This window comes from Pleurodeles waltl, chromosome 6 (assembly GCF_031143425.1).
Source record: "Pleurodeles waltl isolate 20211129_DDA chromosome 6, aPleWal1.hap1.20221129, whole genome shotgun sequence".
Lineage (NCBI taxonomy): Eukaryota > Metazoa > Chordata > Amphibia > Caudata > Salamandridae > Pleurodeles > Pleurodeles waltl.
In genome coordinates this window covers 1,325,743,333-1,325,760,780 of record NC_090445.1, presented here as the reverse complement: position 1 = coordinate 1,325,760,780, position 17,448 = coordinate 1,325,743,333, and the positions used below count along the sequence as shown (strand labels likewise).

The 17,448-nt window shown below is 42.1% G+C and overlaps 1 long non-coding RNA gene across 1 annotated transcript in view; it reads left to right on the top strand.

Moving 5' to 3' along the window:
• Window positions 1-14: 14 nt before the first annotated feature.
• Window positions 15-17,448, top strand: part of LOC138300829 (uncharacterized) — a 295,919-nt gene continuing 278,485 nt past the window's right edge. The window contains exon 1 of the long non-coding RNA XR_011205021.1: window positions 15-124. This is a non-coding gene — a long non-coding RNA (uncharacterized lncRNA). The remainder of the gene's footprint in view (window positions 125-17,448) is intronic.

Here is a 17,448-nt window from a genome sequence, read left to right as displayed (position 1 = left end):
ATTTTTTTTTAAGGCTGCTACGTGGAAATTAAAGAAGAAGTAAAGCATAATACTCGCCTCTGTGTCCTTAATAGAATTGAAACTTTCCTTCATGCTAGCTAGGAAATTTTACATTCTCTGTTTGGTAAGTATTTTTCTTACATTTTGTTGAAAGCAGCTGCTGCAGCACATTTTGCTTGTCAGTACATATAAGCAGCAGTAATTCGAAAGGACACAGTAAATGGCACCTGCTTGTTGTGGGCTTCAACTTTCTTGCATCATCAACTTAACATGTTTACTGTTTTTTATAGCTTTGGCAAAAGACATCCAACTTTTGTGAAACATAATAGGTATGACTAGTGCTGCCCCCTCATCTACCCATGAGATATACTGAGCACAGATACATTTTTGTAGAAGCTACATTTTATGAAAATTGCTATTCAATTGATTGGCAACTTGATTACAAAACAAACTCCACCAAATGTACAGCTGAACTGTTGAAATTGCACTGATGCTGAAAGTTGAGGCTCACGTAGTGCCATCATAATTTGTATCAATATTGGTTTATTTTTTGGCCAACATATTATTATTTTACTTAGATTATATGTTTTTCAAATAGTGTGATGTTGTTTCATGCTTGCAAACAACCCAAAATATTTAGAATTATGTTGGTCAAAGAATACACTGTTGCATTGACCTTGTTTCAGTTTGAAGGAAAAACCCTGCGTCATTGCTTGCGAAATGTCAGAAATGAGTGTATGTTTGCACTGTCTTGCAATTAGTAGGTTGCAGTGCACTATTTTGCCATCTAGTCCTGAGTTTGAAATATTACACTTTGTTAGCTGCAATTTATGTTTCAGTTTAGAGAATCACTCAGGATTACATACCTGAAATCCACAATGCTGCAGGAAACAGAATGCACCTTAGAGTATTTGATCCTGCCAAATGATTCAAAGATGGTTTGGCACTCCTTCTTCAAAGTTTTGTTGCTACCGAAATTATATAGGGCTGCATCATGTCTTGTAGCTGCAGTAGAGGCACAGACCTTGAATTGACCTATTGATGACTTTGAATACTGAGGGGTTCTTAGTCTCTTCTCAGGTCATTTGAGAATGACTCTCTAAGAGTTTGCATGTGTGTCATTTGGACTTTGTCCAAGATATTAACTTCATCAGCTAGTCCAAACTTCACATATCAGTTGTGTAAACTTGGCCTTCCCTTGGGGCACCATTTAGAAATCAGCTTGGTCTGTCAGCATTTCAGATGTAAACAGATAATTGGTCAACTTTATGATTGCTATCATTAAGTGAAAAGATCCCCATGAAGTAACATTGGAGTGCAGGGGGGCATTAGTGTCAGAATCTTCAAGTGGACAACTTTCTTTTCATGGTCTCGATGCGAAGAGAAGATTCATTGTTTCGGATCTTGAAGGTTCTTGGCTGCCCGAGATAGGGGCGACCCTCTGTGGTAGCCACGGTGCTGCTGACTGTGGTACACCTAAGCAGAAGAAGTGCTTTCCAGAAGAAGTCCCCGAGAGGAAAAACCCCAAAGGGAAAAAACTTCTGATGGTACCTGGAGACTCCCAGGAGGTGGAAGAGGACTGGAGCAGATGGTAGTCTAGAAGGGAATACGAAGGACGTAAAACTGGAATCAGAATCTCCAGCAGATGGGATCGCAAACAGGAATGTAGAACCAACAGAGAATCAGCATAGGAGAAAAGACACCAGCAGGAGCGAAGAATGTCGCAACTCAAAGAGCAAGACAGTTCTGACCCTTATTTACTCAAAGACAGAAAGTTATGAAAGAGGAAGTAATAACCCGCCAAATTGGATAGGGAAACGCAACAGAAAAAACATAGTAGCACCTCTTTGATGGACAGGTATAACAACCCCCCCCCCCCACCAGAGGCATTCTGGAATGAAGAACTATAGATGACAAGAACATGGCATCCAAAGAGAAGTAGAATCTCCTGACCCACTGCCCAGGCAAGCTAAGAATGGGCTTCCGTGGTCTACCACAAGATTCCCCAGGTTTTAGGTGAGTGCAAGGAGTGTTCCACAGAACAACGTGGGACATCAAGTTGGCAGTTGTGAGTCGCCACACGGCTCTGTGGACTGCGCAGGAGATAGAGGGGCGAGTAGATTCACAGCCTGCGGCACAACAATAAGTGACAATAAGGACTTCGGTATTACATGAGGGAGAAAGAATTACGGGTTTCAGATTATGAAGAGTTTGTACAAAAATGTGAAATGACAAGGAAACAAAACCATAGATGTATTGAGACTCCTTTTTTGGTTACAAAATGAGTGCCAGATCCATGAGCATACGTTGGGACACAGCTATGCCTAAAAGGGACTGAGCATACTAACTCAAAGTCACAACTCCAGTTACCTGAGATTCCAAAGACCTCTCCAGACATGAGGACGTTCAGGCTGAAAAATATTTTTGAATCCAAAGCCGCATCGACCTTGAAAGTCCACATCCAAAAGCCTGCCGTTTTCAAATGCTATTTCAGAGTCAACTAACTCTCAACACCAAAAACAACCACATCCCAAAAAGAGTCTGAGGACAAAATACATTTTTCCTCAACCCCTGTTGATGATATTGCGTCACATAGAATGGCCTTGAGTCAAAAATGGATCTTATTCAACTTCCTTTACAACTCGTATTGTAGCGAGACCTCAAGACGATGTATCTCATCAAAAAGCCACAGTCAGTCGGCCTCTCCTTGATCACAAATTATGCCATCTTATTGAAGGGCTTGTACTAAACATTTGAGGTTGCTGTTTCACCCAAAATAAGCCATTATTACACTACTGAACGTAGAAAGGCTACTGAAGTAGACAAGAAGCATGTCCTGAGGCATAGAGCTTGACACTATATTTACCATCTGTGCTACATAGTGTATACAGAAGTGAAGAATAGAATCAGGGCCAAACATGTGAAACCAATGTCCCATGTCCTGAAGAGACATAGAATAAATGTACACTATTGTCAGAAAATAAGGAATCTCTTCAGCAATATTCCATGAAATGTCTGCTCCAGATGAAAAGACTGCCTACCATTCATTAATTCAGTGGGTGTCATTCAGCATGGCTGTAGAACAAAAGGTGGCGGATTTCTCCTTGAAATATGCACAACTGAGAGCAATTCAGCATTAACACACATTAAAGACTGAATTAAAAATTCTACTGAAAAATGTGAGACAGTATAGGAAAACAGTTTATAAACCCACGACTTTAGCCCAAAAGTAAAGCTGCACCCCAGGATCTTTCTTATATATTTGCAGCTGTGTACTCCTGACAGTGACAGTTCACAATGCCTAAAAGGCATCCATAATTCAAGGTGCCACCGAAGGGCCACATCTAGCTAAGGAAAGCAAATGCCCTGTTGAGGGAAAAAGAGTAGCAGTTGAGGCTGTAATAATGTGGTGCACTGCTGACTCCCAGTTACACCTGAGCTTATATGACTGTTTCTGGTGGGAGGAAACGGAAAACATCCCTCCAGCTCTGTACTATAAATATTGGAAGAAGGTTGAAAAAATTGTGTCTGAAGGTAAAATCATTTCTAGGGTGGTTATACACTGCTCTCGAAGCTACAGATCACCGCAGTTGTTATTTTTCATCACCATGCCTGACTGTGCATTTCTGTGTTACACCCTGAACTACATCTGTTTAGGTCTACCATTCACTGGTATTGAGTTGTTCAGCCCATCGGTTGAGGAGGGACTTGAAAGGGATGAAAAGGACACCAACACAGTCACGGCCTGGGGCTCTCTTTCTTGATCAATGCTCAATCCTCCTCCAAAAAACATGGCAAGTCGCCACTAGGCAAGTCTTTTGTCTCAGAAAGTGCAACAATAACAGACTCCTAAAAAAAAGTCATAAATTCTGCACCAAGAGTCCTTACCACTTCTTGCAATGGTGCAGGTTTATCTCTGCCACCAAGCAATTCATGTTTACTCTTCTTCATTAGTTAGGGTTCACTATCCTTGCCAAAAGTATTCAATCAGCCATCATTGCTGACCCAGAATTATCTCGGAAAACAAAATACCCAGTTAGTTCAAGCATTCTCAATACTGGAGAGAGTATAGGTGTTTCAGAGACTGATTCCAATTTTCCAGATCTCAGACAGTGAGAATTGTGATGGAATTGTTAAGCATGATAGCTTCAGGCATATAGTTGGTTCAGAATGTTCAGCCGCAAACTCATCTTTTGCAAGAGTAGTTGGTGCGAACATGGGCCTAGCATCTGCTGCCTCAGCAACAGACTAACATTGTGGAAAACATAGTCTCATTGTAGACAAGTCTCTGAAGACCTGGCCCCACGTAACATAGTGGACTTCTCCTTTCAGGTAAAATAGCACACTACAGATCAACTACTGCACATCATTGTGCTTGAAATAAAGACATTGCATCTATGACTGAAATCTTCTTAGACACTTGCGAAAATGGAAATAAATTTGCTGCTACACACAGATAAGACAACAAGCATTACATTAGAAAGCAGGAAAGGATACAATCTTCACGCCTGTTTCACATTTCACAAGACATCTGCCAATGGGTGTTTAAGTGTTGCATCCCTTTTCTGGCAGAATACCATCCTGGGATGAAGAACAACTTTGCAGATCTATTTGGCAGACACTTGAGACACAAGACTGGGAACCGGATCCTAAGATTCTCAACTCATACTTCCAAAGTTGCCAAAGCTAGAACACACCAAACATAGATCTGTTCAGCACAGGGCAAAACAATTTCTCATGCTTTGCATCTAGGTTTCTACACCCCTAACGCATCGGGATGCTTTGTGAATAAAGTTCTCAGGCATATTTGCAAATGCTATTGTGCCTCTTCCACTGATTCCATCATGGTATGGAAAGTGCGGTAAGCGCTGATGACCTTGATCTTAGTTGCACCATGATGGTCTAGACATGCATGGTAATCACAGTTGCTCTATATGTCTATACAATCACAATGTAAGCTCAGGGTTTGCCCAAACTTGTTAATGCAAAACATGCAAATTTACCATGCTAATTCTCAGTCACTGATTTTAGCAATTTAGCTTTTGAAATCTAGGAATTTGGATACATCAACTTACCATTAGAGGCTGTTCCTATTCATAAGTAAGCACATCACCCCACAAAATGTGTGTCCTAGGCAAAAAAGTATAAACACTTTGTTCACCCACTTAGAGCACCTTGTGTGCAAAGTTGGGATCTCAACATTGTCCATAAAGCACTTATGGGTCCGCCTTGAGCCACAATATTCATGCTCACTTTATTTCCCCACACAGAGTAAGTAAACTTCAGCCACTGTCATTAGGAGAACCATTTATTCAGGTCCACAAAGACAAACCGTGCTATTTAGAGTATAGCAAGCTCTTCTTTGCTTTGTCAGGTTGATTCAAGAATTTACTATACTGCCCTCGTGGAGTTCATCACACCAAATCTAGCGATCTTCACCAGACAGATGTAAATTCTATAATTTCAAAAGAGCTGTTGGGCTCTCTCGAGCGATGGCACTGATACATTGCTGGTTCACCACTTTATTTAATGTAGCCACTCACCAAAGTTTTTCTGTTTTTGAAAAACAAACTCCTTATGTAGAGGTTTGTTACCGTAAAGCTGAAAATCAATAACCTGTCACCCTGGAGTTTTCTTGCAGCGTAGGGGTCCTATTCTTTGCTTTCATGTTCGAGACCACAAGGATTTCTCTACCATTCAAAGTCAGGATAAAAATTCAGTCGGAATGTGTGTCCCAGATAGGGCTGATGATCTGAGGTATTTTGACAGATGGTGCAATATCTAACTGGCTGATGGTCAAGTATTTCCATTGGCAGGGCCATTGTAGACTTTGCGATCTGAAACATGGCAATTTCCTGACTGTATAGTTTGAGGGACCTGCAAGATGGTCATATGTGATATCTTCCATGTTTTTGGGTATCCCAAATGCCAACCGTTAAATAATGCCCAAAGTAGTCTTACATGTACATCCACAATTCCTTGCAAAGTGTTATCAACTTTTGAACTCCGTCAAACCATTGAACCTTCTCTATTCTTTTAAAATCAATCAACCAGCGTAGAAAGAGTCATAGATTGTTAGATGTCGAACTGCACAAATATACTACATAAGGAGGACTAGGCGCTTACACAAGACAAATAGTTATTTGTCTACTGTGCCCCAAACCTTGAGAAACTTTTTTCTTAAGGCGGCGTACTGAGATAAATTTTGTGATCCAGTCAGGTCAAACAGACATCTTATCAACTTTCTATAAGCAGATTCTGTGCATAAAAGAGAACCTGCCATGGTTTTCCTTAGCAGCATCCCAATTTGTGACTATTTGCAAAGCAGCAACGTGGTCATCTACTCATATATCACCAAAATAATGTGCCGACATCCATGTAAAACAGGACGGCCTGATTTGCCAAACAGTTTTAAAGACAATATCTTCCTCAACCCTCTCTGCTTTCTTTCCATCCAACCCTAGCCTTCTGGCATGGAGCTCTTCTTTTGAAGTCAATGGAGAGAATGTGAATTACAACAAGGGCTGCAAACAGAAAATGTTAGTTACTTCATTGCATCTTATTGTGCTGTAGACTCACTAGGTCACTCACTTGGCCACTAGAAAGTGGTGGACTAATAGTTGGCTTTACTGTGCATTTCATACTGTACTTCACTCGTGCAAGCGGACACACCTATCCTGAAGGGAAAGATGCAATAATCAGATGAAGGTTGCATGTTGATACATTTGATTTTTAACTACATGAATATGTTTCATTCTGTAAATCAAAAAATAAACTCTTGAAGTAAACAACTTGTACTGTTCTGAACCCAACTCTAGATTCAATAGAACAGGAGGCCTATGGTTAGTTACAGACAGGTAACATTCCTACATGTGGACCTCTCTTCTGATAATAGAGGGATCTCCAGTTTTAACATGCTGCTACTGAAAAGTACCAACTTTGGTGCGATCAGACCAGATGTGATCAAAATACCTTTTACATCAAGCCCTTTCAATTAGAGACAAGATTCATGTTGTATATAATTTCTTTATTCTCATGAAGGAAATTGCTGACTTTGTTCAAACCAATTGCTTAATTCCCAGCATGTTATTTTACAAACCATGTTTTGTTGTGGATATCATCTCTCACACTGCAAATCATACAATGTTGTATCGCACAGACTTCAGATACCACATAAAAGGGGGAATATCTTGGGGAATAAAATATAAACACTAAGGGCCTCATTATGACTTCGGCAGTCCTTTTCCAGGACCGCTGAAGCGAAAAGGACTGGCGAAGCCTCTGCAGGCAAAAGACTGCCAGTGCTGGAGGTCTTTTGCCCGCCATATAAGAAGTTTTCCGCTTTTCTTAAGACCGCCAGCCTCGTAATGAGGCCCTTAGTTTCTCTTCTTGCAATAAATGTCAGTTATGTACCTTTTTGAGATCTGATCAGTGACAGATTTTTTTTAAAGTCTCAATACTAGTTAGCTCTATAGTTAAATTTTTAGGTAAATTGTAGTAATCCTAAAGTTAAGTGACATTTTTTGTTTTTATATATAAATACAAGATACCAAAATCGCATTATTGGCTTACCATGCAAATTTAAGAAGTAAGTTGCCCAAGTAAGAGTTTGAAAAAAAAAAAAAGAAAAGTCACATTACCAGTTAGATTTTTTGTTTTCTTAAAGCTAACTATAACTTGTGCTACCCAACGGAACATACTGACTTTATACAGTTAGTAAACATTTTTAAAGTTAATTGGCAATCTTCCTAGTGTGATTGTCTCATTGTTTACACTTTTGGGATATTCTTAGTGCAAATTCATAGTGATATACTTTGCAAAATGACAAACAAAATCATTCCATTCTGATATTATTTTGAGTGTTTTGTTTAGCTACATTTTAAACCTGATACCATACAAAGAAAGTCAGTATGTTTTCTACTTCTTTTATAAGTTGCCACTGGAACTAAGCCATACCCGACTAAAGGGGCCCAAATGGAATGAATCCAATCTTGGGTTGCTTGTGTTATAGTTCAGAGAGGAGCTGGCTTTGTAGTTCCGGTTGCATTATTCCTGTTGGAGCAGGGTCAAAGCTGATGTGCCTACGGCTGTGTGTTACCTAAAGTTGCGTAGTGGACAACAAAACAATTGTTTTACTTTGGCTGATGTGATGGGTTGTGTGCATGTTGCATGGAGGGAATTCAATGTCAAGAGGTCCTCTGGAATTCAGTTTTTCCTACATATTTTCTCTTGTTTGCAAATGGGCCATTTATTTTCAGCATGGTTTTAGAAGACCAGGTTGCTGAAGGCTTTGGTCTACACCTCCGTGATGTAATCAGTGCATAGATTAGCACATAGCTTTCCAAAATTTTTTTGAAGTTGTTTAGAAGGGTATTGGCTTTGTATGTGGAGTTGATTTGATTAACAAGGAGTCCTGTCATTAGGTTATTTGTGGGGATGTCTTCAAAGGATCTGAAGGTTTGGTTTTCTTTTCTGTGTTGACCTTGGTTGTTGGTAGGACGCTGAGTAGAGAGATAGGGTTGGCAGGGTGGTAGGTCCAGTCCAAAGGTAGGGGTGGTTTGCTTTGCGTTGTTGGTGATGTTGAGAAGACAATGTTGAGTGTGTTGGTTGTGTGACATGATGTTCCACATTGAGTGTATTGATAAGGGTAAAGATGATGTCTGTTTCATTTTAGTCTGTGTCTTGTGAGAGGTTGAAGTTACCAAAGAGGGTTGTGTTCCATGTCAGAAGGATATGATGGTGATGAGAGCAGAGAACTCATCAATAAAGTCCCTGTTCTAATTTGGAGTCCTCCAGATGAGATGGAAATCTTGCATTGCAGATAGTAGGAATGGCATGTTAGCAGCTCCAGGGAGTTTAGTGCTACTTGCTTCCTAGGGTGCAAGTCCATGAGGACATATGGATGACAGTAAGGCCTTCTCTGTTTGTATGGATGCGGTTCATATGATGGATGCTGTAGCAGGTGGGAAGATGTAGGTCTAGGAAATGCGACTATGTGAGTGTGACTCTGTTTCTGTTATGAAGAAGGTGTCAAGATTGTGATGGGTGGTGAGGTCTGTGATGTATGGTCCGTGGAATACTGCAAAGCAAGCGTTAATTAGTATGATTTGAAAAGTGTGTTCTGTATTGTAAGGGTGTGTGGTGGTTAAGGAATGTCTACAAGGATGGGTCTGTGTTATGCTGACCTCACGGAGTAGATTGCCCACATCTGGGTTTGAATTTGGGGATTGGCAGTATGGGGTGCCAGGTCATGCATATTATTTTACAACTCTAAAGGAGATTAAAGAATATTTTTAAGTTTATGGTGTAGCTTCACATGCTCTGCACACTCCCATCCAGTATTGGGTGTGGAAAATTGCAAGTTGTTCTCTTCAAAGAATAACTTTGTTTTGAGTTGACATTTGTTACTGTCTCTGAAACCACACTGCTCTAAGACAAAAACTCCTCCTCAGATACTTTTTTTCCACCATTGTGTTTGGACATAATTTGAGTGCTCCTGGAAAACTTACATCTCAAGATAAAAAATAAGCAACTGAATAGCTGAAGTGAGAAAACATTTGAGTGAAAGCGTGATTGTGAGAGAACCGCTCAATCAGCCAGCCAAAATGTCTTTATATCGTTCATAAAAAACACAAGTACTATAATCAGAAAATTATTAGCCCTAGTGAAAAGACAGTAAGTAACTAATAGTGTCCACCCTAAAGTGTGTTAGCAGGGATCGCTCCCAGAGGTTATTGATAAACGTCAATTCAAATTCCATCTTTAACATAGTCCTAAATAAAACATAGGATCTGATAGAAGGTTTAAAAACCTCTGACTCCCTATGCAGATGATTGTGGGCATAAAAGTAATTACTGAACCACAGCAAATCGGTTTTGATAATACTGCTAGTAGCAAAAAAACAACCATGCAACTTAATATCTTTTTATCACATAATTCAGTCACTGTATTTTCAAATGACTATGCAGCTTAATACAATCAAGAATAAGAGCCCTGTTCAGAGTGATGACAGGACAACCCACGCTGACAACCACAGTAATAGGCGTAATAATTTAATTACACCATCCAGATAACTTACCCCAACTTATAAAGATATATGAAGTGAGGGTATTGGGACAGAGTCCCAAAGGATGACAGCAAAACCACTTTTCATCACTTTGTAGTGAATCTATATTTTCATAATACCAATTTCCTGGAGTCTCAAAAGATGATGCCACACTCTATTTTCCTCATGTAGTTGTGTAAATCCAAATTCCAGCTCTAAGTCTCCACCTAACAGACTTAAAACATAGCTAAACTAAACACAGTAAATTAGGAATGTACAAATAATATCCTTCTTGTAGAGAGCAAGTGTGCCAGCTCCCAGAGCAATCAAATTTCACTCCTAAATAATTAAGAGCCAAATGTACTGATATATCATTGCAAAATACTGTTTGCAAACTGCAGCCAGTATTTTTAGGGCTGCAGAAGAAGGCTGATGTTTTTTTACCTGGAAATGGCATCAACAGAGGGTTTGTGGTGCTCAAAATTACCAGCTTCCCAGCTTTCAGGAACAGGCAGACTTGAATCAGAAAAACACATTTTTCAACTCAATTTTGGCATTTACTGGGACATACTCCATTTTTACTATTTTTTGTGCTTTCAGCCTCCTTCCACTTAGTGACAGAAATAGGTGTGAAACCCAGAAAGCTAAACATGTCTGAAAAATAGACACATTTCTGAATTCAGCAAGGGGTCATTTGTGTAGCTCCTACAAGGTTTCTCTACAGAAAATAACAGCTGAAATAAAAAAATATTGAAATTGAGGTAAAAAAAAAAACTGCAATTTTTCTCAATGTTTTACTTTTCTGGTTGTGGGGATATGTAGGACTTGTAGGTTCAACCCTAGGTTCCCAGAGCCAAAAAAGGAGCTGCACTTTGGAATGCGTTTTCATTGTATACCGGGTATACAGCAATTCCTTTGGTGAAATATAAAGAGTGAAAAATAGGTATCAAGGAAACATTTGTTTGGGGGTGTGGCTAACCACCTAAGATGGCGGTCGCATAAACGAGGAGCTCCCAACCGAGCACGCCGTAAAATTGAAATCCGACACACACCGGGAGCGGAGACGCGGCCGGAAGCCGAACGCTAGTCCGGGCGAAGCGTCAGGAACTGGATGGTACGATCCAGGCCCCCAGCGCGGTCTTGATGTAGCCCTGACGGGAAGATGGCTGAATGGGCCTGAGGAAGAAGCGCAGAGACAGACAGCGACGAGACCAGCTGTGGCCGAGAGGCGGTGAGTGGGGGTGACTAATGGTGCGACCGAAGGCGGAAAACCGGCCAGATGACAGCCTGTGTGCCGGTCCGGCTGCCCGAGGCCCTCCGCACCCTTGAACGCGCCAGCGACCGGGCTACGCGCCGGCCAAGCCCGTAGGCCGGGCATGCAGTGTGGGAGGCCCCGCAGCGCTAGCAGCTGCAGAGAATAGGAAAAACGTAACACTTGAACTGAAGGAAGCGGACAATGCTGAGCTGTGGCCTGGACCTCGCTACGGTTCCACTGGAAGGCATGGCCATGGTGTTCCACCGAATGGAGGGCCGAACCATGTTGGGAATGCCTCATCAGAGGTTACAGACTGCCGCCGGGGCCGCCGGATCGGGACAGCATTGCCAGAGATGACAAGGGGGAGAGGGTGATAGATTGGATCACGTGGTAGCAAATCGTTACTACAATACACACGAGAGAAACCACTTTCAAACAGAAACCCCTACCCGGGAGACCCCCCCCGCTGTATACCGCTAAGCAGAAATAAGATTCTGGCAACCTGATAAAGTGTTATAAAGGACAATAAGATCCAAGGCACCCACGCACAGCACAAATATTCCTTCCCGAGGTTTGAGACAAAAAGAACTCTACAGAGAAGTCTGGCAATGGGTCGCACAAAGGGTAAACCAATGGAAAACGATGTAACCCTGACTCCCAGGACCAAATCCCGACGCCTCGGGCGAAAGAAAACATGGACAAGCTGGACACTATACTAAAAGAAATCAGAGACTCCCGACAAGCCATAGAGAACAGATTAGGTATGATCACAATGGAAATTAATATAATGAAAGATGATCAAACAAAACTCTCTGGCAGGCTAAAACAAACAGTGTCAAAAGTGGCAGAAATTCTTCCGACACATAATGATAACAAAAATGCCATTGAAAGGCTTCAACAGCAAATGGAAATCCTACAAGAAAGGGTTGAAGACGCAGAGGGGCGCTCCCGATGCAATAATATACGCATAATTGGGCTCCCAGAAGGCAAAGAAGGAAGCGACCCAACGCGATACATCGAGACATGGCTACAATCCATAGCCAAGGACAGACTGTCGGTACACTTTGTGGTAGAAAGAGCACACTGTATCCCTGGCAGAAAACCCGTACCAGGAGCTCCAGCAAGACCTGTAATAGCACAGATACTGAACAACAGAGATAGAGATGTCGCCTTACAGGTGGCGAGGGAGATGGACCCTATTATGATAGACAATGCCAGGATCTCACTATACCCAGACTATACTCTGGCAGTCCAGAAGCGCAGAGCATCCTTCCAGGTAATAAAACAAAGACTAAGAAAAATGGAGATAAAATATGCACTGTTCTTCCCAGCAAATCTCCGCATTACACATGATCAAAAAACGCACTTCTTTGACTCACCCGATCTGGTATGTACCTGGTTCGACGAAACTTCCCACACTCACGGGTGGAGCAGCAGAACAGCGGCCCCCATGCAAAGCAACTTCCTCAACCTCGCAGAGACAAACGAAATAAAGCCCAAATGTTATGGAAAAGAACAGGCCCAACACTGTGTCAGGCCCTGGAGGGACAAAACAATACATTACAAACCGCAGGCTCCTACGGGAGATGAACTCTTCTCCCTGCGGAACCGCTTCTTCGGTGGATAGCATGGCGGCATCGGACTCAGAAGGGAGCCTGGCTCTGTTTCCCGACATCACTCTGCAGATAGCTAGAGACTTTTAACAGATGTACCCCCGCAATAGCATTGCCAAAATACCTGTTACTTTCTCTGTACGGAACCTCCGCTCCCCTACAGTTGTGGTGGGCTCGGTTGGTAGAGCTCCTTGACATACGTTGATTCTCTCTCACACTATCACTAGCAGACCTGCTGGTTGCGGGACATACCCTTTGACCACGCCCCATTGCGTAGGCCCCTCCCAGTACGAATTGACGGCTTTGTTGTAGCACCAAGATTATGTATTACATAGTTGTTTGGCAAAGCAGGTTTAGGCTTTGCCTGGTATTTCTATTAGAGTATAAGTATGGTTATTTTCTACTAAGACAGACATCTGCATTTACATCAGGCACACTATTCTGCAGAAATTATAAACTAGAATGGGGCCACAAACGAATCTGGATGCCCATAATCAGACCCAACTATGCATACACAACGTGAATATAATATTATCACTTGGAATGTGAGAGGGATGGGAGCTATCCAACAACGGCACAGAATCCTGGCACAATTAAATCACCGCAAAGCACATATTGTTTATCTACAGGAAACTCATCTTACTTCACATGAAGCGGTTAAACTTTGTAAAAAATGGCGAGGCCAGATCTTTCATACCTCATACTCGGCATTCGCACGAGGAGCAGCTGTATGGATAAGGGCCGGTGTGCCCTTAGAAGTGGCTGATACTAAGATTGATGACGAGGGCAGGTTTGTTTTGATCAGGGGTAACTTAGACGGGAAACCAGTGGTACTGGGCAGTATATACGCACCAAATACTGGACAAGACGCCTTCCTAGAACGCCTATCAAGAGTGTTAACACTATGGGCACATATTCCCTGGGTGATTGGTGGGGACTTCAATGCAGTATTAGATGTTACCATGGACCGGAACACCCCTCCAATGTTAGGAACAAATGCACGGAGACAAGCAGAAGCACTGAGGAGATGGTTACAGGGATGGTCCCTAGCAGATATATATTGCGGGCCAAAACTACTCCTTCTATTCACATCCCCACAAAGTGCACATGAGACTAGATCGGATAGTTTTCACTGAGTCATTACAGACGCAAATGACCAAAACCACTTACCTGGGAAATACATTATCGGATCATAACCCTTTAGAAGTGACAGTGAACTGGGGGCGAACATCCACACCTATCCCAACTTGCCGTTTGCAGCCCATAGTATTGGAAGACACTGCCCTACGAGAGGAATTAGCACAAACAATTAAGACCTTCTTCCGTCATCAGGAATGCGAAAAACACTGGTGAGAGAACTGACACAGGCGGAGGAACGGTTAGGTGCCCTGGAAAAAGAGTCGGTCATAAACCCTAATAAAACTGTAGCACTACAAGATCTTAGATCTGAACATGCCCGACTGGTACTAGATATAAGGAACAGATGCATAGGGAAGGGGATAGGGCAGGCCCACTCCTGGCACGTCTAATATGTGAGGAACTGGCACCCACTCACATATTGCATATTAGGACAACACAACATGGTGATATAACTACCCAATTGGACATTAACACAGCTTTTAAAGATTACTACATGGCTTTATATTCCACTCCACCCACAGAGAATTGACTCCTTCCTAACTAGGATGAAACTCCCAACACTTGATGCAGAGGCCGGGCAGATATTAGGGGCACAAATTACGCAAGGGGAAATCAGGGAAACTATTAAAAACATGGAGCACAATAAAACGGCAGGAACAGATGGCCTACCGGCGGAATTTTATTCACTATTCAATGCACAGCTTAACCCACACTTAGAGCGTTTATATCAAGCATCCTTAGAGATGGGGCGACTGCCAGATACTACTGGGCAGGCTCTAGTGACGTCCCTTCTGAAGCCGGGTAAGGACGCAACTGATATCTCATCTTATAGACCACTATCCTTATTAAACATGGAATACAAAATACTAGCAAAGATTTTAGCACAAAGGCTCCTCCCATACATAGCTAATCTTATACATACGGATCAGTGCGGTTTTGCCCCGACTAGGAACACCTCTTTAAATGTGCGTAGATTATACCAAGTGATGGATGCAACAAGGGAGAAGTTCCCACACGCAGGATGTCTCTCACTGGACCTTCACCAGGCCTTTGACTCCCTAAGTTGGGAATATATGATAAAGGTCTTAGAGAAGTTTCGAGCCCCGCCGGACTATATTAAATGGGTCAGCCTACTATATGCGACACCAACAGCCAGAGCACGGACAGGACAAAATATATCAGGCACTTACCCGGTGGATAGAGGCACCAGGCAAGGCTGCCCTATATCCCCCTTGCTATTTGTCCTAGCCATAGAACCTCCGGAACAACTGCTGAGACAGGAGGGCAGGGCATGGGGCATTGAAATAGATCATACACAACACGTAGTTTCACTATTTGCAGACGATATTATACTATACATAAAGGATCTTAACCAAAACCCTATTACAGCTGCATATATCTTTGAAGAATTCATGCCCCTGTCTGGACTAGCCATAAATTTTAACAAATCCATAGCTTTCTCATTCTATGAGCCGCACAGAGATAACATGCTACCATTTGGAGATCACCAGCTACAAGTAGCAATAGACACTTTCTGATATCTCGGGATTCAAGTATATCGCACACCAGAAGACCCCCTGGAAGGTAACCTGAAAAGAGCCATCTCCTCACTCAAAATGCAGATCCAGTTCTGGATAATGTTACCAATTTCAATTGCAGGCAGATTGGCATTAGTCAAAATGGTGGCACTACCCCGTCTGCTATACTACTTCACTAACCTACCGGTGAAAGTGCCTGAGTCCTATTTCAAACTACTCAACTTGCTGGAACTTATATGGGGGAAGGGGAGACGCAGAATACGCCTGGCCAAGTTGCAGATGCCGGTAGAACAGGGAGGGATGAACGCACCAGACTTTAAGGCTTACTGCACAGCGGGACAGGTTCAGTGGCTGGCTAAGTGGGCGAAACTTACAAGAAATAATTTATAATCAACATATGCTAGACAAAGGCAATCTGCATTCCTTATTGTGCCCCGGAGCCCCAGTTCTGGGACACGCTCCTCTCTTGCTGAAAATAGCATTACAATATTGGCAACTGGCACTCCGATATACTGCTGACTCGATCCCCTATTCTCCCAATATCCCACTGTTGGGCTTGCCAGTAACCATGGGTAATTTAACCCCTGCATATCTACAAAAATGGGCACAGGAAGGCGTAGAATCCATAGGCTCTTTGTTTAAAGACCAATGTTTACTTAAACACACCGACTACATTCATGAACACAATTTATCCGCCTCACTTTTCCTCCTACATGCTAGTATCACGCACTATGTTACAAAACACTGGGCCCCGAATGACAAAGAACCGCCTACACACGCACTGGTACACTCCATATACACTATAGGCCAAGGTACGCATAGGGTCAAATGGCTATACAAGGGGATGAAAACCCACCTATCTAGACCCCTGACAGAATTAAAAATCAAATGGGAAATAGACATAGGAAGAGAGATATCAGAAGCGGAATGGACTACCATACTAAACTACCCAAGTCAAATATCTCGTAATACGAGATTTAAATTAATCCAATATGCTATACTTCACAGAGCATATCTCACCCCACACAGATTACATATATTATACCCAGGACTACCCTCAACATGTCCTAGATGCAGGGAAGAGGAGGCAGGACTCACACACATGCTCTGGGGGTGCCCGGCTATTACTGAATACTGGGAAAATATAACCAACTCACTGAATAAATTAGCAGGAAAGGCTATATACTGCAAAATGGAGGTATGTATACTGAGAATGCTCCCACGTCCCCAAAAAAAGAAAGTTTAATTAAGATTAAGATTAATAAACCTAGCACTTCTATTGGCTAAACGTCTACTGACTAGGCGTTGGAAGGCCACATTAGCACCCACGGTGAGCCAATGGAGGGCGGAGGTAATAGAATGGGGAAAGGCAGAAGAAGTCACCCTTAGAAGGGAAGAAAATACCGGAAGAAGGAAATACCCAATAGCCCAGGAATGGGATGAATTAATAGATAAGTTTGTATCATTGAATAAGGGTGAAAATAACGAGGATGAGCCCCAGTGAGCTAAGAAGAACAACACTGGGCAATCCATAAGATAGTAATCACCCTATACATAATAAAATCGAATTATTCCCAACCCCGTGAATAATTTTTACATATACCAACAACGAGATATAATAGATGACAGCCAAGAATGCAGTAATAGAATATCCTTCTAAAACACCAAGATGTCTAGTTAACAGTTCGCAGTTAAAAATAACGTTAGATGTAAAGAACATAGGATGACATACTAATTGAAAGTACCATCACGATGTCCACTATACATGACAGTTTAATGATAATATGGCTGATACGAAAAGATACAAACTGTGTAGCAACGTGCAAATCGATGGAAAAATGTGCATATGAAATCACT